The sequence below is a fragment of the Ranitomeya variabilis genome, chromosome 1 (assembly GCF_051348905.1).
Source record: "Ranitomeya variabilis isolate aRanVar5 chromosome 1, aRanVar5.hap1, whole genome shotgun sequence".
NCBI lineage: Eukaryota > Metazoa > Chordata > Amphibia > Anura > Dendrobatidae > Ranitomeya > Ranitomeya variabilis.
Window position 1 is genome coordinate 587,450,121 of NC_135232.1, and position 20,512 is coordinate 587,470,632.

General features: G+C 46.6%; 1 protein-coding gene across 1 annotated transcript in view; it reads left to right on the top strand.

Moving 5' to 3' along the window:
• The first annotated feature begins 16,899 nt into the window (after positions 1-16,899).
• The window catches only part of VANGL2 (VANGL planar cell polarity protein 2), a 129,966-nt gene continuing 126,353 nt past the window's right edge, over positions 16,900-20,512 (top strand). The window contains exon 1 of the mRNA XM_077258049.1: positions 16,900-17,312. The gene's annotated coding sequence lies outside the window, so the exon portion shown is untranslated. The remainder of the gene's footprint in view (positions 17,313-20,512) is intronic.

Sequence of the window (20,512 nt, forward strand, 5' to 3'; positions counted from 1 at the left end):
TTTTCCCCCCTTCAATATGTTAAACTGACTTTATTTTACCCAGTCTGGGTTGCTTAGATAACATGCCCTAGGGGTCATATGCAGAGTGCTCTCTGACAGAATGGTATTTGTTGATTTTTTATTCTGCAGATTGGTATCATATACAAAAATTTATTTGGGATATATATATACCCACTTGCTGCTTACACTTTGAGTATCATCTGTATCTCTGTACTTGGCCGCATTCATGTTTCCTTCAATAGAAACCAGTCATCCTGCCCCTGCAGCTGAAAAACACCCCCATAGCCTGATCCTGCCACCACCATGTTTCACCATGTGATGAGCAGTGACACATACCGCTTAGAATTATCACCAAAAAGGTCTATCTTCATCTCATCAGACCAGAGAATCTTATTTCTCATAGTCTGGGAGTCCTTCATGTGTTTTTTTTTTTTAACAAACTCTATGTGGGCTTCCATATGTCTTGCACTGAGGAGAGGCTTCCGTCGGGCCACTCTGCCATAAAGGCCTGACTCGTGGAGGGCTGCAGTGATAGTTGACTTTGTGGAACTTTCTCCCATCTCCCTACTGCATCTCTGGAGCTCAGCCACAGTGATCTTGGGGTTCTTTTTACCTCTCTCATAATTGCTCAGTTTGGCTGGACGGCCAAGTCTAGGAAAACGTCTGATGGTCCCAAACTTCTTCCATTTAAGGATTATAGAGGCCACTGTGATCTTAGGAACCTTGAGTATTGCAGAAATTCTGTTGTAACCTTGGCCAGGTCTGTGTCTTGCCACAATTCTGTCTCTGAGCTCATTGGCCAGTTCCTTTGACCTCATGATTCTCATTTGGTCTGACATGCACTGTGAGGTGTGAGCTTTTATATAGACAGGTGTGTGCCTTCCAAATCAAGTCCTATCAGTTTAATTAAACACAGCTGGACTCCAATGAAGGAGTAGAACCATCTCAAGGAGGATCACAAGGAAATGGACAGCATGTGACTTAAATATGAGTGTGTGAGCAAAAGGTCTGAATACTTATGACCATGTGATATTTCAATTTTTCTTTTCTTAAAAATTTGCAAAAATTTCTACATTTCTGTATTTTTTTCAGTCAAGATGGGGTACAGAGTGTACATTAATGAGAAAAAAATGAACTTTTTTGAATTTACCAAATGGCTGCAATGAAACAAAGAGGGAACATTTTTTAAGGGGTCTGAATACTTTCCGTACCTACAGTATATGCCAGGATAGGGAGGGCCCTGTCCAAATTTTGCACTGGGGCCCATCGAACTCTAGTTCTGCCACTGCATATCCTCCATGCTGCGTGTTGGCATTGGCTTTGATGTGCCTGGATCTGCCCCCCCCCCACTCGCTGATATCACTACAAATGACAGTATTTTCAGGTCGATTATGTGGACAGTCCCCCAAGCTTTGCACTGCCGGTAACCGATGAAAGCAATATCCCTGCCTGATAGAGTTGCCGCATTCATGTGGATAATTATTACTTTTCTTCTTTTTTTCTCAGGTTAATCCCTAATATACGACAAGACAGACTCTCTGGGAAATGTGCAATTTCCATGTAATCTCGTAATCAAATCCACGATTCCCCTTCACATGCGCAGAAGGTAATTAGCAAACGGTCTCCCTTCCTGTCTGCTATCTCAGTAATCCGCAGCCTCTCATTCCAGGAGCTCAGTAAGAGTGAGGTGAAAACCTGTCATTCACCTTCCCCCACACCCATAGGACACTGGTCTAAAGTTTTTGACCTTCGGTAATTACCAGTCACCTGATTGAAATTCATGCTCAAGATTGGCCACTAATTTTTCCCAAAAACCAAGCCAAAAGACAACAACAAAACAATATGGGCAGGAGGTTATGCCATCCCACTAATATACCCAAAACGTGTAACAAAATGGTCGGCCAACTTGGAAATGCTGAACATCTCCTACTAGGTTGCGTTGCTATTCCAACTTGCCCCAGGCCCAGAAAAAAACAGGAACTGAAGAGTGGATATTTCACTAGACACTGCATATTCTACTGACCACCAGCCCAGCAGGGAACCACTGGGACTATTTTGTTGTATATGGTGCCATGTATCAATAAAAAAATCAGTGGATACATTATGGGCTCTACTGAAGGATAAAGAATTGGATGTAAAAATGGTCATTATATATCTCCGACTATCCCAGCAGGGAACTACTGGGGTTGAATGTTGTATCTGTCATCTTATATCAGAAAAACATTACAGAGTACTATGGTCTGCTTGGAACTAGGAAGGATGTTGAGGCTGGACGGCAAATGGAGGAGTTGAGAAGTAGACCACTGTGAAGCCAGAGGTTCAGCGTAGGGAGAATGGTGAGGCAGAGTAGATTTAGAAATGAAGCAGAGCAAAGTATGTCGCCGAATCCTATGCTGAACTATGTTGAATAGGTCAGGAGACTCTCTGTAGCTATGTTGTAGAACCCAGTGATGTAGCAGAGATGAGAAGGTCAGGAGACTCTGTGCAGCCATGTAGTAGAACCCAGTGATGTAGCAGAGATGAGAAGGTCAGGACACGCTCTGTAGCTATGTAGTGGAACCAGAGGCGTAGCTAGAGGTTCAGATCAGAGGAGCAAAAACATATGAGTGGGCCCCTAATATGTGGATATATCATCAGTGCAACCTGTGCGGCAGCACTTGGGCCCAAGAGATAAGGGGCCCATTTCTACAACTAAAGACGGTGCAATTTTGCATTTTTAGGAGCTCTTGGACTGCAAAGGGTCCATATATTGTTCTTGCACATGTGCTCTTTTCTGTCTGTGTCCATCAGTGGCCCCTAACCAGGTAACCATGATTATAACTACGGTGGCTATAGGTGAACCTCAGGAGATGAGTGCACAATTATTGAAAATATGCTTAGTTACATACCGGTAACAGTGTTTTTTGGAGCCCATGACAGCACCACGAGAGAATTACAGAGAGGTAAGAAAATTAGGGAGGGACCACAGCCTGAAGCACCCTTCTTTCAAATGTGAGATCGGAGGAGGCACCCATATCAAGCCTATAAGGTTTATAAAAGGTGGAGGGAGAAGATCATGTAGCTGCCTTACATATCTGCCCAGTTGACACGTCCGATCTCTCTGCCCAGGAAGTCGCCATGGCTCCTGAGGAGTGAGCCTTCAGACCCTCTGGAACTGCCTTGCCACTTGCTGTATAGGCCTAAGAAATTGCTTCATGTAGCTAAAGTGCTTTTTGAAACCTTAAGCCCCTTTCTAGTCCCCTGAAAGGAAACAAAGAATTTTCCAAGGGTCAGTTACCAAAATACATCTACAGTGCCTTGCGAAAGTATTAAAATTTAATATAACCAATACATTTTGTTCAACTTCACAATTGTGTTCCACTTGTTGTTGATTCTTCACCCAAATTTTACATTTGGTATCATTATGTTTGAAGCATGATATGTGGGAAAAGGTTGAAAAGTTCCAGGGAGCCGAATACTTTCGCAAGGCACTGTAAGTAGGCATCTCCTGACATCTAGTGAATGAAGCCTCTCTTCCTTCTGATTCCCAGGGTTGGCACAGAAGGAAGGAAGAACTATTTCCTGCAGTCTGTGAAATCTGGCTTCAAAATGACCCTATCCTCCCGGAACTGGGTATATGGTGGAAGTCTGGACAGGGCCTGAATGTCACTAACCCTACAGGTTGATGATAATGCAACGAGAAGGGCCGTCTTAAGGGAAACATTTTTTATTGGGGCTAAATCAATGGGCTCATAGGGAGACTCTCTCAACGCTGTTAGAACTAGGATCAGATCCCAAGACATCCTCTCTTTAAGGATGGGCCTAGACCTAGCCGATGCTCTAATAAACCTAGACATCCAATAATTGCATGCCAGATCGCAATTATATAGGGCCCCCAGAGCCGATACCTGGACTTTGAGGGTGTTCGTGGATAGTCCTATCTCTAGGCCCTTTTGTAGGAATTCCAGAACTTGCCCTATCTGAACCTTTCTCCCAATCTCTGCACCTGAGGCTGATAGAAACTTATTCCAGGTTCTGGTGTATATCTTTGTTGTGGATACTTTCCTCAGCCTGGAAAACCACGGCCTCTTGGGCCAAAAAGGGAGTGATTAAGATAACACGTGCCCTGTCCTCCCGGATCTTCCTCAACACCAACGGAATTTGGGGGTAACAGGAGAAAGGCATATGCCAGATTGAAGTCCCATGGAATCAACAGAGCATCTACCTCTTGTGGACCTTCTCTGGGGTTTAGAGAGCAGAACAGGTGCACCTTCCTACTGGTGGCAAAGAGGTCTATGTCCGAACATCCCCACATATACACAATCCGGATTAAGAGAGTCCAGTATGACACCCATTCTCCTTGCCTGAGTTGGTTGCAGCTTAGGAAGTCTGCCTTGATGTTCTCTTTTCCTCTTATGTGCAGGGAGGTTAGACAAGCAGGGACAGCAGGCAAGCTTTGGCAATCTGAAATATACGATCCGCCACTTCCATCAAAGACCTGGACCAGGTCCCCCCCTGGTGGTTAATGTAGGCCACCATTACCTGATTGTCGGAAAGTATTCTGACATGTTGACCATGTAGGGACATAAAGAGCTGTCATATTGCCAGCTCCTCTGCCAACAACTCTTCCAGGTTAGATAAACCACCACTCTCACACCTTGTCCACCTCCCTTGGACCATCACCTCCCCCAAGTGAGCCCCCCAACCCATGGGCTGGTATCTGTAGTAGCAATCTGGGAAATATGGTTCACCCAGGGAACCCCTCTGGACAAGTTTGATAAATCTAATCACCAAAAGGACTGTATCATAGAGTGAGACAAAGAGACCTTTCCTTCTAGACACCCTCTAAGCCAGTGGTCATTACGAAATACTTCCCACTGTAAGACCCTAGTATGGAATTGGGCCCACCGGACAGCCGAAATACAGGAAGCGAGTGATCCTAAATAGGACATAGCCCTCCTAAGGAACATAGATGGATTGTCCACTGCCTTCAAAACTTGATGCCGAATGCCTTCTAGTTTGGGCACCGGTATCCGACAATCCTGAGTCTTGGAGTCCAGCACAAGACCCAGGAATTCCTGCACCTTCAAAAGCCACACCAACCCTTCTAGCATGGACATTACACGTTTCAACTGAGTAGTGCAGTGAAGGACCGAACTGCCTACTATTAAAAAGTCATCTAAATAGGGGACCATCATGACATCCTGTTCATGGAGATGTGCCACGACCTCTGCGACCATTTTGGTGAAGACCCATGGGGCAATTGCGAGACCAAACGGGAGGGCTTTAAACTGGAAATGTCTTACTGTACCCCCCAGAGACACCGCCATTCTAAGGGACTTCTGGTGATCTGCATGTATAGGTATGTGGTAGTATGCATTCTTAAGATCCAACACTACCATAATGAGTCTTTGAAAAGCAATTTTATTGCCGACCTAACAGGCTCCATCTTAAATGGGCGTACTATCAGGAACTTGTTCAGACCTTTTAGATTAATAATGGTCTGAAAGGAACAGTCTGGTTTTTTAATCAGAAAGAGGGGGGTGTAATAATTATAGGGGATAACTCGAGACTCTTTGCGTGGAACAAGACAACTACAGGACACAGTTTTATAAGTGGTAAAGTCTATATTATCACACGGTGATTCAAACAGGTGCAGAGAGAAACTCAAGTCCACAACACTTGGTGTAAATATTAAACGCAGCTTAGCAGTCTATAGGAAACTTCAGAGGAAAATGCAATCAAGCAGAAAGTCTATGAAGCACAGTTATTCTTGAGGATACTTGACACGAATAAATCCTTGTCTAAGTCCAAACACAGATAGATAAGCTTATAAGGCAGTTCAAATCATATCTTAGCTCAACCAGGGAGGCCTGGTTAATAGTCTCAGGTTTTTGCAGAGCAGCAACAGCTTACATGTCCAGCAAATGCAGATGGAAGTAAACACGAGCAGCAGATGAAGGAGGATTACTGGAAACTGGTGTATGCAGCAGGAACTCAGAGCAGAGTAGCAGGATCACCACACAGGTTCACAGGAGCAGGTATATAGCCAGGGAGTAATCAGAGGTCAGGAGCTGGATGCAAGGCAGAATACTCTAGCACAGACTGAAGGCTGGGGTGGAGTTTTATAGCAGGAAGACACAGTGCACATGAGACCAAGGACGCCATCTTGGAAAAGGGCAGTAATGCACAAAAGGTAATAAAAATGTTCAGAGTCCTGACAGGGGGATTAAAACCCTCTGCCACTTTCGGACACAGAAACTTTCATCAAGACTGCCTTACGCCATAGCTCCAGGACTTCTGACTCCAGGGCCTGCTGTTCCCCAGCTGAGGAACGAGTGGGAGTTATCTTAAATTTGTCCTGCGGTATTGAACGGAACTCCAACCTTAGTCCTGATGTGATCACATTATGGATCCATCTGCTATTCGCTATTCTTGATCAGGCCGGTAGAAGGCAGACAGCCTTCCCCCTACCTGGGTCGGCAGTCATTGGGGTGGATTCCTGTGATCTCGGGAGTAGCCAAACATGTACCCTCTACGTTTTCTTTTCCTGTAGTCCCATCTGCTTTTAACCCTGGAGTAATATCTACAGCCTAATCTTCTCCTGTTGAAGGAACGTCCATAGGAAGAGACCGACGGGTTAGGAAACTTCTTTTTATTGTCCCCCGCCTTTTCCAGGGGTTTGTCCAACACTGGTCTGAACAAGTGTTCCCCTTCACAAGGGATGGCGCATAGCTTCGACCTGACCTGGATGTCTCCCGGCCAACACTTCAGCCATAAAGCCCTTAAGGCTGCATTAGAAAGGGCCTCAGCTCTTGTGGCTAACCTGACTGAGTCTGCCGATGCATCTGACAGAAAGGCTGCAGCTCCCTGCATCATGGGAAGCGTAGTCAAGATGCTTTCTCTGCATGCCTTGTCCTTTATTTGTGACTCTAACTGGTCCAGCCAGACCATTTAAGACCTGGCTGTACAGGTGGCTGCCACCGCCGGCCTAAGGGACCCTGCTGACATTTCCCAGGCGCCTTTTAGAAAGGTATCTGCTTTCTTATCGTGTGGGTTCTTCAGATTTCTCATGTCCTCAAAGGGTAGCGAGGAATTTCTAGATGCTTTAGTGACCTTCGCATCCACCTTTGGGGCTTTATCCCACGAGGACGAGGCAGACTCCTCATATGGATACCTTCTCTTGAAGGCCGGAGGTAAAGGGCCTTTCCTTTCTGGTCTCTTCCATTCCCACAGAATAAGACAGTGGATCATATCGTTCAGCGGAAAGGACCTGTGTTTTCTGATCACAGAGGAGGAGCAGGGAGGAACAGAGGAGGAACAGAGGGGGAACAGAGGAGGAACAGAGGGGGAACAGAGGAGGAACAGAGGGGAACAGAGGAGGAACAGAGGGGGAACAGAGGAGAAGCAGGGAAGAACAGAGGAGGAACAGAGGGGGAACAGGAGGAACAGAGGAGGAATAGAGGGGGAACAGAGGAGGAACAGAGGGGGAACAGAGGAGGAAAAGAGGGGGAACAGAGGAGAAGCAGGGAGGAACAGAGGAGGAACAAAGGGGGAACAGGAGGAACAGGGAGGAGCAGAGGAGGAATAGAGGGGGAACAGAGGGGGAACAGAGGGGGAACAGAGGAGAAGCAGGGAGGAACAGAGGGGGAACAGGAGGAACAGAGAGGAACAGAGGAGGAATAGAAGAGGAACAGAGGGGGGGCAGAGGGGGAACAGAGGAGGAGAAGGGAGGAACAGAGGAGGAAAAGAGGGGGAACAGGAGGAACAGAGGGGGAACAGAGGAGGAGCAGGGAGGAACAGAGGAGGAGCAGGGAGGAACAGAGGAGGAGCAGGGAGGAACAGAGGAGGAAAAGAGAAGTAGCACGGAGGAACAGAGGAGGAACAGAGGAAGAACAGAGGGGGGACAGAGGAGCAGTGGCATATCCAGGGGGGGGCAGCCGGGGCATGTGCCCCGGGCGCAGCCGACAGGGGGGGCGCCAGCGGACCGCCTGATGATGCGGCGGTCTAAGGAAGCTCCTCGTCCTGACCTGGATGTCTCCCGGCCAACACTTCAGCCATAAAGCCCTTAAGGCTGCATTAGAAAGGGCCTCAGCTATTGTGGCTAACCTGACTGAGTCTGCCGATGCATCTGACAGAAAGGCTGCAGCTCCCTGCATCATGGGAAGCGTAGTCAAGATGCTTTCTCTGCATGCCTTGTCCTTTATTTGTGACTCTAACTGGTCCAGCCAGACCATTTAAGACCTGGCTGTACAGGTGGCTGCCACCGCCGGCCTAAGGGACCCTGCTGACATTTCCCAGGCGCCTTTTAGAAAGGTATCTGCTTTCTTATCGTGTGGGTTCTTCAGATTTCTCATGTCCTCAAAGGGTAGCGAGGAATTTCTAGATGCTTTAGTGACCTTCGCATCCACCTTTGGGGCTTTATCCCACGAGGACGAGGCAGACTCCTCATATGGATACCTTCTCTTGAAGGCCGGAGGTAAAGGGCCTTTCCTTTCTGGTCTCTTCCATTCCCACAGAATAAGACAGTGGATCATATCGTTCAGCGGAAAGGACCTGTGTTTTCTGATCACAGAGGAGGAGCAGGGAGGAACAGAGGAGGAACAGAGGGGGAACAGAGGAGGAACAGAGGGGGAACAGAGGAGGAACAGAGGGGAACAGAGGAGGAACAGAGGGGGAACAGAGGAGAAGCAGGGAAGAACAGAGGAGGAACAGAGGGGGAACAGGAGGAACAGAGGAGGAATAGAGGGGGAACAGAGGAGGAACAGAGGGGGAACAGAGGAGGAAAAGAGGGGGAACAGAGGAGAAGCAGGGAGGAACAGAGGAGGAACAAAGGGGGAACAGGAGGAACAGGGAGGAGCAGAGGAGGAATAGAGGGGGAACAGAGGGGGAACAGAGGGGGAACAGAGGAGAAGCAGGGAGGAACAGAGGGGGAACAGGAGGAACAGAGAGGAACAGAGGAGGAATAGAAGAGGAACAGAGGGGGGGCAGAGGGGGAACAGAGGAGGAGAAGGGAGGAACAGAGGAGGAACAGAGGGGGAACAGGAGGAACAGAGGGGGAACAGAGGAGGAGCAGGGAGGAACAGAGGAGGAACAGAGGAAGAACAGAGGGGGGACAGAGGAGCAGTGGCATATCCAGGGGGGGGGGCAGCCGGGGCATGTGCCCCGGGCGCAGCCGACAGGGGGGGCGCCAGCGGACCGCCTGATGATGCGGCGGTCTAAGGAAGCTCCTCGTCCTGTACTGAGCGGTCACATGGTACCGCTCATTACAGTAATGAATATGCGGCTCCACCTCCCATAGGGGTGCAGCTGCATATTCATTATTACTGTAATGAGTGATAATGGTGACTGCTCAGTACAGGAAGAAGCTGCCGGCGCCGGGGAAGCAGGGACTGTACTGCGCCAGGAGCAGGCGAGTATAATGGGGAGGGGAGCGCTGCGCTGCGCGATATTCACCTGCTCCTCGTTCCAGCACTGCTCTGTCTTGAGCAGTGACGCTGAGGTCAGAGGGCGCGGTGACGTAGTTAGTGCGCGCCCTCTGCCTGAACGTCAGTGCTGAAGATGGAGCGGCGGCTGGAACGAGGAGCAGGTGAATATTGAAAGTGCCGGGGGCCTGAGCAATGGAGAGGTGAGCATGTGATTTTTTTTTTTTTTATCGCAGCAACAGCAAATGGGGCAAGTGTCTGTATGGAGCATCTTATGGGGCCATAACGTTTGTGCAGCACTATATGGGGCAAGTGTCTGTATGGAGCATCTTATGGGGCCATAATCAACGTTTGTCCAGCACTATATGGGGCAAGTGTCTGTATAGAGCATCTTATGGGGTCATAACGTTTGTGCAGCACTATATGGGGCAAGTGTCGGTATGGAGCATCTTATGGGGCCATAATCAATGTTTGTGCAGCACTATATGGGGCAAGTGTCTGTATGGGGCATCTTATGGGGCCATAACGTTTGTGCAGCACTATATGGGGCAAGTGTCTGTATAGAGCATCTTATGGGGCCATAACGTTTGTGCAGCACTATATGGGGCAAGTGTCTGTATGGGGCATCTTATGGGGCCATAACGTTTGTGCAGCACTATATGGGGCAAGTGTCTGTATGGAGCATCTTATGGGGCCATAATCAACGTTTGTCCAGCACTATATGGGGCAAGTGTCTGTATAGAGCATCTTATGGGGTCATAACGTTTGTGCAGCACTATATGGGGCAAGTGTCTGTATGGAGCATGGAGCATCTTATGGGGCCATAACGTTTGTGCAGCACTATATGGGGCAAGTGTCTGTATGGAGCATCTTATGAGGCCATAACGTTTGTGCAGCACTATATGGGGCAAGTGTCTGTATGGAGCATCTTATGGGGCCATAACGTTTGTGCAGCACTATATTGGGCAAGTGTCTGTATGGAGCATCTTATGAGGCCATAACGTTTGTGCAGCACTATATGGGGCAAGTGTCTGTATGGAGCATCTTATGGGGCCATAATGTTTGTGCAGCACTATATGGGGCAAGTGTCTGTATGGAGCATCTTATGGGGCCATAATCAACGTTTGTCCAGCACTATATGGGGCAAGTGTCTGTATAGAGCATCTTATGGGGTCATAACGTTTGTGCAGCACTATATGGGGCAAGTATCTGTATGGAGCATCTTATGGGGCCATAACGTTTGTGCAGTACTATATGGGGCAAGTGTCTGTATGGAGCATCTTATGGGGCCATAACGTTTGTGCAGCACTATATGGGGCAAGTGTCTGTATGGAGCATCTTATGGGGCCATAACGTTTGTGCAGCACTATATGGGGCAAGTGTCTGTATGGAGCATCTTATGGGGCCATAACGTTTGTGCAGCACTATATTGGGCAAGTGTCTGTATGGAGCATCTTATGGGGCCATAATCAATGTTTCTGCAGCACTATATTGGGCAAATGTGTCTATGGAGCATCTTATGGGGCCATTATTAACCTTTATGCAGGATTATATGGGGCTCCTGATTCAATATGGATATTCAAAAACACTTAATCTACTGATGTCTCAATTAATTTTACTTCTATTGGTATCTATTTTAACATTATGGAGATTCAGGAATATACCTTGGCTTGGTCATACAGTTTCAATAAAGTTAAGGTTCAAATGGGGGAGGTTTGGGGGGTGGGGGGATCCTTTGCCTCGGGTGCAGGAAAGGCTAGATACACCTCTGCAGAGGGGGGACAGAGGGGGAACAGAGGAGGAGCAGGGAGGAACAGAGGAGGAACAAAAGGGGAACAGAGGACGACAGAGGAGGAGCAGGGAGGAACAGAGGAAGAGCAGGGAGGAACAGAGGAGGAACAAAGGAGGAATAGCTGAGGAGCAGAGGGGAACAGAGGAGGAACAGAGGGGGAACAGAGAGTGAACAGAGGAGGAGTAGGGAGGAACAAAGGAGGAACAGGGAGGGAACAGAGAAGGAACAGGGGGGAACAGGGGGAACAGAGGAGGAGCAGGGAGGAACAGAGGGGGAACAGAGGAGGAACAGAGGGTGAACAGAGGGGGAACAGAGGGGGAACAGAAGAGGAGCAGGGAGGAATAGAGGAGGAGCAGGAAGAAACAGAGGAGGAACAGAGGGGGAACAGAGGAGGAACAGAGGGTGAACAGAGGGGGAATAGAGGGGGAACAGAGGAGGAGCAGGGAGGAGCAGAGGAGGAACAGAGGAGGAGCAGGGAGGAACAGAGGGGGAACAGAGGAGGAACAGAGGGGGAACAGAGGAGGAACAGAGGGGGAACAGAGGAGGAGGGGGAACAGAGGAGGAGCGGGGAGGAACAGAGGGGAAACAGAGGAGGAACAGAGGGGGGACAGAGGAGGAACAGAGGAGGAGCAGGGAGGAACAGAGGAGGAACAGAGGAGGAGCAGTGAGGAACAGAGGAGCAACAGAAGAAGAGCAGGGAGGAACAGAGGAGGAACGGAAGAGGAACAGAGGGGGAACAGGAGAGTACCACCAAATTCCTGGGGTGTTACCTTACCTGGCCTAATGGCCAGTCAGACCTTAATGTGTTAATCCATTCTATATCCTAAGCACCAACTCATCAGTCAGTATCATACAGGATAGGAGTAGATACATAGCTCAGCAGACAGAATCACACAGGATAGGATTAGATACACAGCTCAGCAGACAGTACACACAGGATAGGATTAAATACACAGCTCAGCAGACAGTACACACAGGATAGGATTAGATACATGGCTCATCAGTCAGTATCACACAGGATAGGATTAGATACAAGGCTCAGCAGACAGTACACACAGGATAGGATTAGATACACAGCTCAGCAGATATAATCACACAGGATAGGGTTTGATACACTGCTCAGCAGACAGTATCACACAGGATAGGATTAGATACACAGCTCAGCAGTCAATACACAGGATACGACTAGATACACAGCTCAGCAGACAGTATCACACAGGATAGGATTAGATACACGGCTCAGCAGACAGAATCACACAGGATAGGATTAGATACATGGTTCAGCAGACAGTATCACACAGGATAGGATTAGATACAAGGATCAGCAGACAGTATCACACAGGATATGATTAGATACATGGCTCAGCAGATGGTATCACACAGGAGAAGATTAGATACACGGCTCAGCAGACAGTGTCACACAGGATAGGATTAGATACATGGCTCAGCAGACAGTATCACACAGGATAGGATTAGATATAAGGCTCAGCAGACAGTATAACACAGGATAGGATTAGATACATGGCTCAGCAGATGGTATCACACAGGATAGGATTAGATACACGGCTCAGCAGACAGTATAACACAGGATAGGATTAGATATAAGGCTCAGCAGACAGTATCACACAGGATAGGATTAGATACACGGCTCAGCAGTCAGTATTACACAGGATCCATGGCTCAGCAGACGGTATCACACAGGATAGGATTAGATACACGGATCTGCAGACAGTATCACACAGGATAGGATTAGATACACAGCTCAGCAGTCAGTATCACACAGGATAAGATTAGATACACGGCTCAGCAGACACTATAACACAGGATAGGATTAGATATAAGGCTCAGCAGACAGTATCACACAGGATAGGATTAGATACACAGCTCAGCAGTCGGTATCACACAGCATAGGATTAGATACATGGCTCAGCAGACAGTATCACACAGGAAAGGATTAGATACACTGCTCAGAAGCCAGTATCACACAGGATAGGATTAGATACATGGCTCAGAAGCCAGTATCACACAGGATAGGATTAGATACACAGCTCAGCAGTCAGTGTCACAGAGGATAGGATTAGATACACAGCTCATCAGACAGTATCACACAGGATAGGATTAGATACACAGCTCAGCAGACTGTATCACACAGGATAGGATTAGATACATGGCTCAGCAGTCAGTATCACACAGGATAGGATTAGATACACGGCTCAGCAGTCAGTATCACACAAGATAGGATTAGATACACAGCTCAGCAGACAGTATCACACAGGATAGGATTAGATACACAGCTCAGCCGTCAGTGTCACAGAGGATAGGATTAGATACACGGCTCATCAGACAGTATCACACAGGATAGGATTAGATACACAGCTCAGCAGACAGTATCACACAGGATAGGATTAGATACATGGCTCAGCAGACAGTATCACACAGGAGAGGATTAGATACACAGCTCAGCAGACTGTATCACACAGGATAGGATTAGATACATGGCTCAGCAGACAGTATCACACAGGATAGGATTAGATACACGGCTCAGCAGACAGTATCACACAGGATAGGATTAGATACACGGCTCAGCAGACAGTATCACACAGGATAGGATTAGATACATGGCTCAGCAGACTGTATCACACAGGATAGGATTAGATACACAGCTCAGCAGACAGTATCACACAGGATAGGATTAGATACACCGCTCAGCAGCCAGTATCACACAGGATAGTATTAGATATATATCCATGATACATGGGGCATCTTTCTATGCTCTGTGGGCAGCTCTGGCGTATTGCGGTAATATTTTCGGTGTGTGCTATAATCAGCCGCCCGTCTGTCAGTGATCCACAGAGAAGTGCAGGAGACTGTATTTTGTTGGGTTGCTGCAATGTGAAGCTACAAAGCGGCAGCTGATGGAACACGAGAGTCAATGTAATATCCTTCAAACAAGGCCTCATAGCTCCATCCTCAGGGCACGGGCTGGGCAGCCTCACCCCTTCTGGGCTACAGGTGATCAGGGGTTCACATATCTACACTCCTTCAGTGAGGACTTATTGGCCAACAGGGAGTGGCAGAGTAAATAGCATTGACCATACAGTGTGTGTCACACTGCAGAAACATCAGGACCATGATGCCTTGCAGCGTTGTTCACTTAAATTTCGCCCAGTCAGGCATCTGACCTGCAATGCTCCGCCCAGTTGGCTTAAGGTCACAGCAAAGTAAGGTGACTTATGAACCTGTGTACACTAAAACCCTTTCTGTTGCCCGTGGCAACCAATCACAGTGCAGCTTTCATTTTATATTCTGCTCTTGCAAAATTAAAGCTGCGATATGATTGGATTTTATGTCGTATGTATTCAGGAATTTTACAGGAGGTTGTTTGGGGCATGTATTTTAAATATGTCTCATATGATGTTAATGCCTCTCTATTGTCCCCTTACACACACTGTAATGTCAATGCAATGAACCCCCTTACAGAATATGATGCCACCAGTACACCCTACACACCATGTGGACCCCCCAGTTCTACTGCACACACTATGATGACCCCTAAGTAGCCCCACACATAATGACGTTGCCCAACATATTGATGACTCATTATTGTCCCCTCACCACACATGCATAATGCCAGTGCCATGATTCTCACACTATATGATGCCCCCAGTGCACCCCTACATACTATGTGGACCGCACAGTTCCCCCCATATACTATAAAACCCATACACAGTAAGATGCACCCAGCGTCCCCCTCAAATTGTATGATACCCCTATAGTACCAACCCACACAGTGATGCCTCCATATTGTCCCCTTACACACACACATCATGCAAGTGCAGTGATCCCCCACAGTGTGATACTTCTAGGACATCCCTACACACTGAGGACCCCACAGTACCCCCACACACTATGACATCGATACCATGCCCACACACAGATGCACCTAGTGCCCCCTCAAATAGTATGATTCCCCTACAGTGCCCCCCACACACCATGATGCTTCCATATTGTCCCCTTACACAAACATCATGCTAGTGCTATGATCCCCCCACACAGTGTGATACCACCAATACACCCCTACACACTATGAGGACCTCACAGTGCCCCCTTACACTATGACACTCCCACTGTGCCCACACAGTAAGATGCACCCATTGTCCCCCTCAAATATTATGATTCCACTACAGTGCCCCCCACACACAGTGACAGATCCAGATAGTATTATGCCCCATCAGTCCTCCCCACAATTAGTATTATGCCCTCAGTATCACCCCATATGAATGATACCTCCACAGTGCCCACCCACCACACAATGATGCCCCCGCACAGTATGATGCCCCTCACACAGTTTGAGGCCCCTTCAGTCCACCGGCAATTATATATGCATAACAAAACAAATACTCACCTAGCCCTGTTCCCACAATGAGTGGAGCGGATCTCTGCTCTGGATGGTGACATTGTCACTCCTGCCGATCCTCAGACGGCACAGGCGAATGGTGGAGCTGGGAGATGACGCCCTCTGCTCTTCCACAGACACAGATGTGATTTCCAGTGGGACGGCTCCCCAAATTTGGGACTATTGCACTGGATCTGGGATGATTGGGCGTTATGCCAAGTGCCTCATGTACTCATGATTTCCAATAATTCCAGGTAACGCTTTTAAAGCCTGGATTCACATCACTGGCTTTTTGCAGCATCATTTAGGTACTTTTTTTATAAGCCATTTTGCTGTTATTTTTTTTAATTAAGTATCAGAATATTTGCAATCTGCATTTTTCATTACTTTATAGAAAGAAAAAACACAACCAGTGCACAATTTTTGAAAAGAATTGTCCCAAAAAAATCATGGGGGCAAGAAAAAAAAAGCACCAAAAGAAAGTGTAAATTAAATACTGAAAAATTTACATATGCATCATTTATATTTTAACTTTTTTTTTGTTCTTTCACTATGGAACTCAAAAAACATCAGTAAAAATAAATAAAAAATGTACAATATGTTACAAAATGTAAAACATGCATTAAAAATGGGTATAAAAACACTTCGTGTGTGTGTGAATTAGGTGTAAAACCCACAGATAAAAGCCCCGATTAATCTTCAAGTCTCTTTTAAATTTTTTTTTTTATTGCGCAACTCTTTTTTTTTTCACCAAGTTGTCCAATATGGTGCATGCGGCTCATGAATTTTTGCATTTGTATTTATTGTCTTTAACCTGTTATGTGACTTTTTAGTTCCTCTGAAGTGTTTCAAAATTTGGCGACTTTTTAAAAAGATGCAAATGATGAACCAGTCGAAACCTCAAACCCGACTCCCAATGATGAACCTAAAAAAAACAGCAACAGGCAAACGGATATAAAATAGTGTTTATGAAAGGTGTAATATAAAAAAAAAACAGGCAAAAAAATTGAAAAAAAAGGGCGTAAATGCAATAATGAATCTGGCACAAAGCATCTACAGCTCCCCCTAGTGCTGGGGCAGTAGTGCAATCCACCTCCAACAAAGGACTCTGTCTTCTCGCGTGAGGGCGTTGCAAAACAAAAAGCTTCCAAAACAAGAGGATAATGTCCCAAAATAAGATCAAGGGGGAAGCCCTGAGGTCTGAATCCCCTTGAAACAGCAACACATTAGAAAGAGAAAGGGGATATGTGAATGTGATCTCAGACAATGGTGAGAAAAGGCAGGAGCAGAAGAGGAGGAGGGAGGAGGAGGAGGAGGAAGAGGAAGGGTTGTCCTTGGAGCAGCCACAGAGGTGTAGAATCTGCATTCTGGAGAGACACACACAACTACACACACATCCATACATCCTGGGGAAATCACTTTATCTATCTGCCTGGAATTCTGCTTTTATCCATTGGGATCTACTCGCCAGGATTGGGATCTACCCCTTTATTTTTTTTCCTTTTATTTGCAAAATGTGGATTTTCTAACACAACCCCGGACAACAAAAGCTTCCTCATATAAAAGAAGACTCAACCTCCCCTCCTCCTCCTTTTTTTTTTTTTTTGAAAAAAACAGCCACAGTCCTGCTTCCCTCCCTTCCCCCCTCCTCCTTTCCCAAGAAGTGATCCTGGAAGCTGGAGGATTGCACATGTCTGAGGCTTTTCCAAGGCGCTTGGGGGTAAGCTGCAGAAAATGTTCAATATTGTGTTGGGTTTTTTTTTGCACTTGTTGGGGGGTCTGCCAGGCTGGAGAACAAGATAGGAGGAGGTGGGGTTGGTTATGGATACATTGTAGCACTGAGCTGATACATTGTAACTGATCTGATAGGAGCCATTCACTGCTTTCTCTCTCTCCCTGCTGGGGGATCTGCTGCAATTAGATCTAGTCATGAATCTAATCTGTCATATTTGGGAGCCGGCTTTTTAATCCGTGACTGTGCAGATTTAGGATTTCCACGTTGTGATGTTCTGGAGATCTGCTGCACACTTCCAATCTCATTAATGTAATCTGGAGATAAGGGGCGGCTAATCCTGAAGGTTTTTACCAGGAAGAGGCTTGGTTGGATTTTGCCTATATTCCTTTCCGGAAGGCCCCGTGAATCCATGGACTTTCCTAACGTCCCAGCCCGGTGGGAATGCAGCTGGTTTGGATCTGGAGAGGGAGCTGCCCACTAGTCTCTGATTATAAGGTTTGAAATCGTTTGTTGCTGCTAGCCACCAGGCAGGCTTGTCGAAGAGGCGAATGACCCCCTACAGTTGGGTTAATGTCACAATTTGCTGTGATTTTTGGAGAGCATGTTAATAATTAACATTCCAGTACACAGAGTAATACTGTCAAGATATGGATCAGACGAGGTGATGGATTATCTACTCATAAGTTGGGGGGTGGGGAGCACATCACCATGTGCTCTACTTCATGGTCTTGGTACAATTTAATTTCTAATTTTTGGTACCTGGACAGAGTTTATGGCACCACGATCACGGTTGACATTTATATTCTGAATATTCATATTAATATTCATGATTGCGTTTGTGATCATCATGAGCCCTTCCATGAGTGCATGATGGGTAGGCATTAAGTGACAGGGCTCCAATGTTTGCCAATTGACTACTAGTTTTGGGGATTCCATGTTAACGGGGACTAACCATCAACCTGCTGTCTGTTGGGGATCTGAAATCACAGTAGTGGACCTGATCAACCAGTATGTCCCCATTTATGGGAACCCATGTTCAAAAACTTTATAGTAGTGCCCATTGGCTAGATTATAGGGCACATGAAAGCCAGAAAACGAATGTTAGTGGTGTCCTTATCTTTGGCAGTTGCCTGCTATCGTAATTGTGGGTTTGATATTGGCTATGAAACTGTTGGTCATGGTGGTTCTAGTATGTGTCTTTGGTTATTTGTCAGGGTGGCCTGTCCATTTTGTGGGTTCCTCTATTACCTGCTGGTGGTCTTGAGCCCTATACTGGCTTGCAGCCACTTGCTGACCATGAGGAACCTGTGATTGAACTTGGAATCTATTGTAGCCACAAATTGTCAATTGTCTCCTGGGTTTGGGACCCTGTGTGGTAGCTAAGCTTGTTACCATCAGTCCTATTGCCTGTGGAGGCCCAAAATTCTCACAAAGGCTGATGAGTGATGACTAAAGCTATGTAGAGCAATGTACATTATTATTATTGCACCATTCATAGTGCTTTACACGAGAAAAGGGTATACATAAAAAAACAGTACAATAATCTATAGCGAGTTACCAACTGGTACTGGATGAGAGAGGACCCTGCCCGTGAGGACTCACAGCCTAAAAGGGATGGGTGAGGATACCGTAGGTGAGGGGAGACATGGTCAATCGGTGGTTACTGCAGCTTGTAGGCTTGTCAGAAGAGGTGAGTCTTCAGGTTCCTTTTGTAGATTTCCATGGTAGGAAAGAGTCTATGATGGGTTAGAGACTTCCAGAGTAAGAGGGACGCTAGAACTTGATTACATGTCCCCCCAACGTCCCTTGAGGCCCAACTTCTAAAGAGTGAGTTTGGAGTGTGATTGTGTGGTTGGAAATCATCTGTATGGTTAAGTCCCCATACACAAAAGATAAGTTGGCTGAACCTATTGATTTTCCAATGTGTATTGGGGTTTCTCGACTCTCCCCCGAACAGGTGATGTCAGGAAACATTGGTTGGATTTTAATTTCCCTACCCTTTTTGACTGTTTGAGGAGACTGGCAAAGGCTTCCTCATAGTGAACATGGAAATCTTCGGCTGAGCCCAGCATTTGTGTATAGAGGGGTTGGGAGAAATTGTCCAACTGATAGATATCTAATGCGAACGGCCAGCCTTACACCAAAGATTTAAAGGCATTTTCCACTACTTTGACAACCCCTTCTAAATAATGTAATACCTTGAGTTAAAAAAGAAAAAACAACTTGCTCTCGACCACCCGCACAGTCGCTGCTCCAGCAATATCTGCATTGGCTCTCCCAGCAGTTGCATGACAATTAGCTGTCGCAAATGAGCTATTTGCGCATACTTTCCTGGACAAAACTCAGGCGTCCAGGCTATGTGTGAGCATTGCAGCCAAGTAGCGACTGCGAATTACGTAATTTGAGAAAGTGAGACCTGGTGCTGGAATGGAGAAAAAGAAGTTGGCTAACAGCACTCGCTTCTTGGGGCGCCCGTGTTCAGTCCGGGGAACCTTCCAGGACAAGCAGATACTTGAAAGGAAAAATCACAGCGCTCCATCCGGGTGTAGTGATAGAAAAATAAGTAGCTTTATTACGCCATAAACAGCAACGTTTCGACCTGAGTAGGTCTTTATCAAGCATGTAGCTTGATAAAGACCTACTCAGGTCGAAACGTTGCTGTTTATGGCGTAATAAAGCTACTTATTTTTCTATCACTACACCCGGATGGAGCGCTGTGATTTTTCCTTTCAAGCTGGTGCTGGAATGGGACTGATGTGGGAGGCGAGTGTAACGTTTTATATTTTATTCAGGGTGGTTAAAACATTTAGGAGGGATTTGTCCAATTAGTGGACAACCTTTTTAAGTTCATTGGGTCAAATGGTCAGTAATAAAAGATCTAGGGTATTACAGAAAGGGAGACCTGAGTAAGCAGAAAACAATGAGTCTCTGAAATGTACATGGCACCATTGTCACAGAGAGAGGATTTGCTTGGCCGAAGATGGTGGCACCTTCTGGAGAACCACCAATACAATACAACACAATCTACGTTGCAAAAACATTAATCAAACTTACGGTACCTTGTTTGTTGTATATTTCTCCATTAGTTTTTCTTCCTAATACAGATAACCTACAACATCTGATCTTCAGTTAGATGGTTCGTCTTGTTTGTGGTTGGAAACAGTCAATGATTGAGTCTTCTTGGG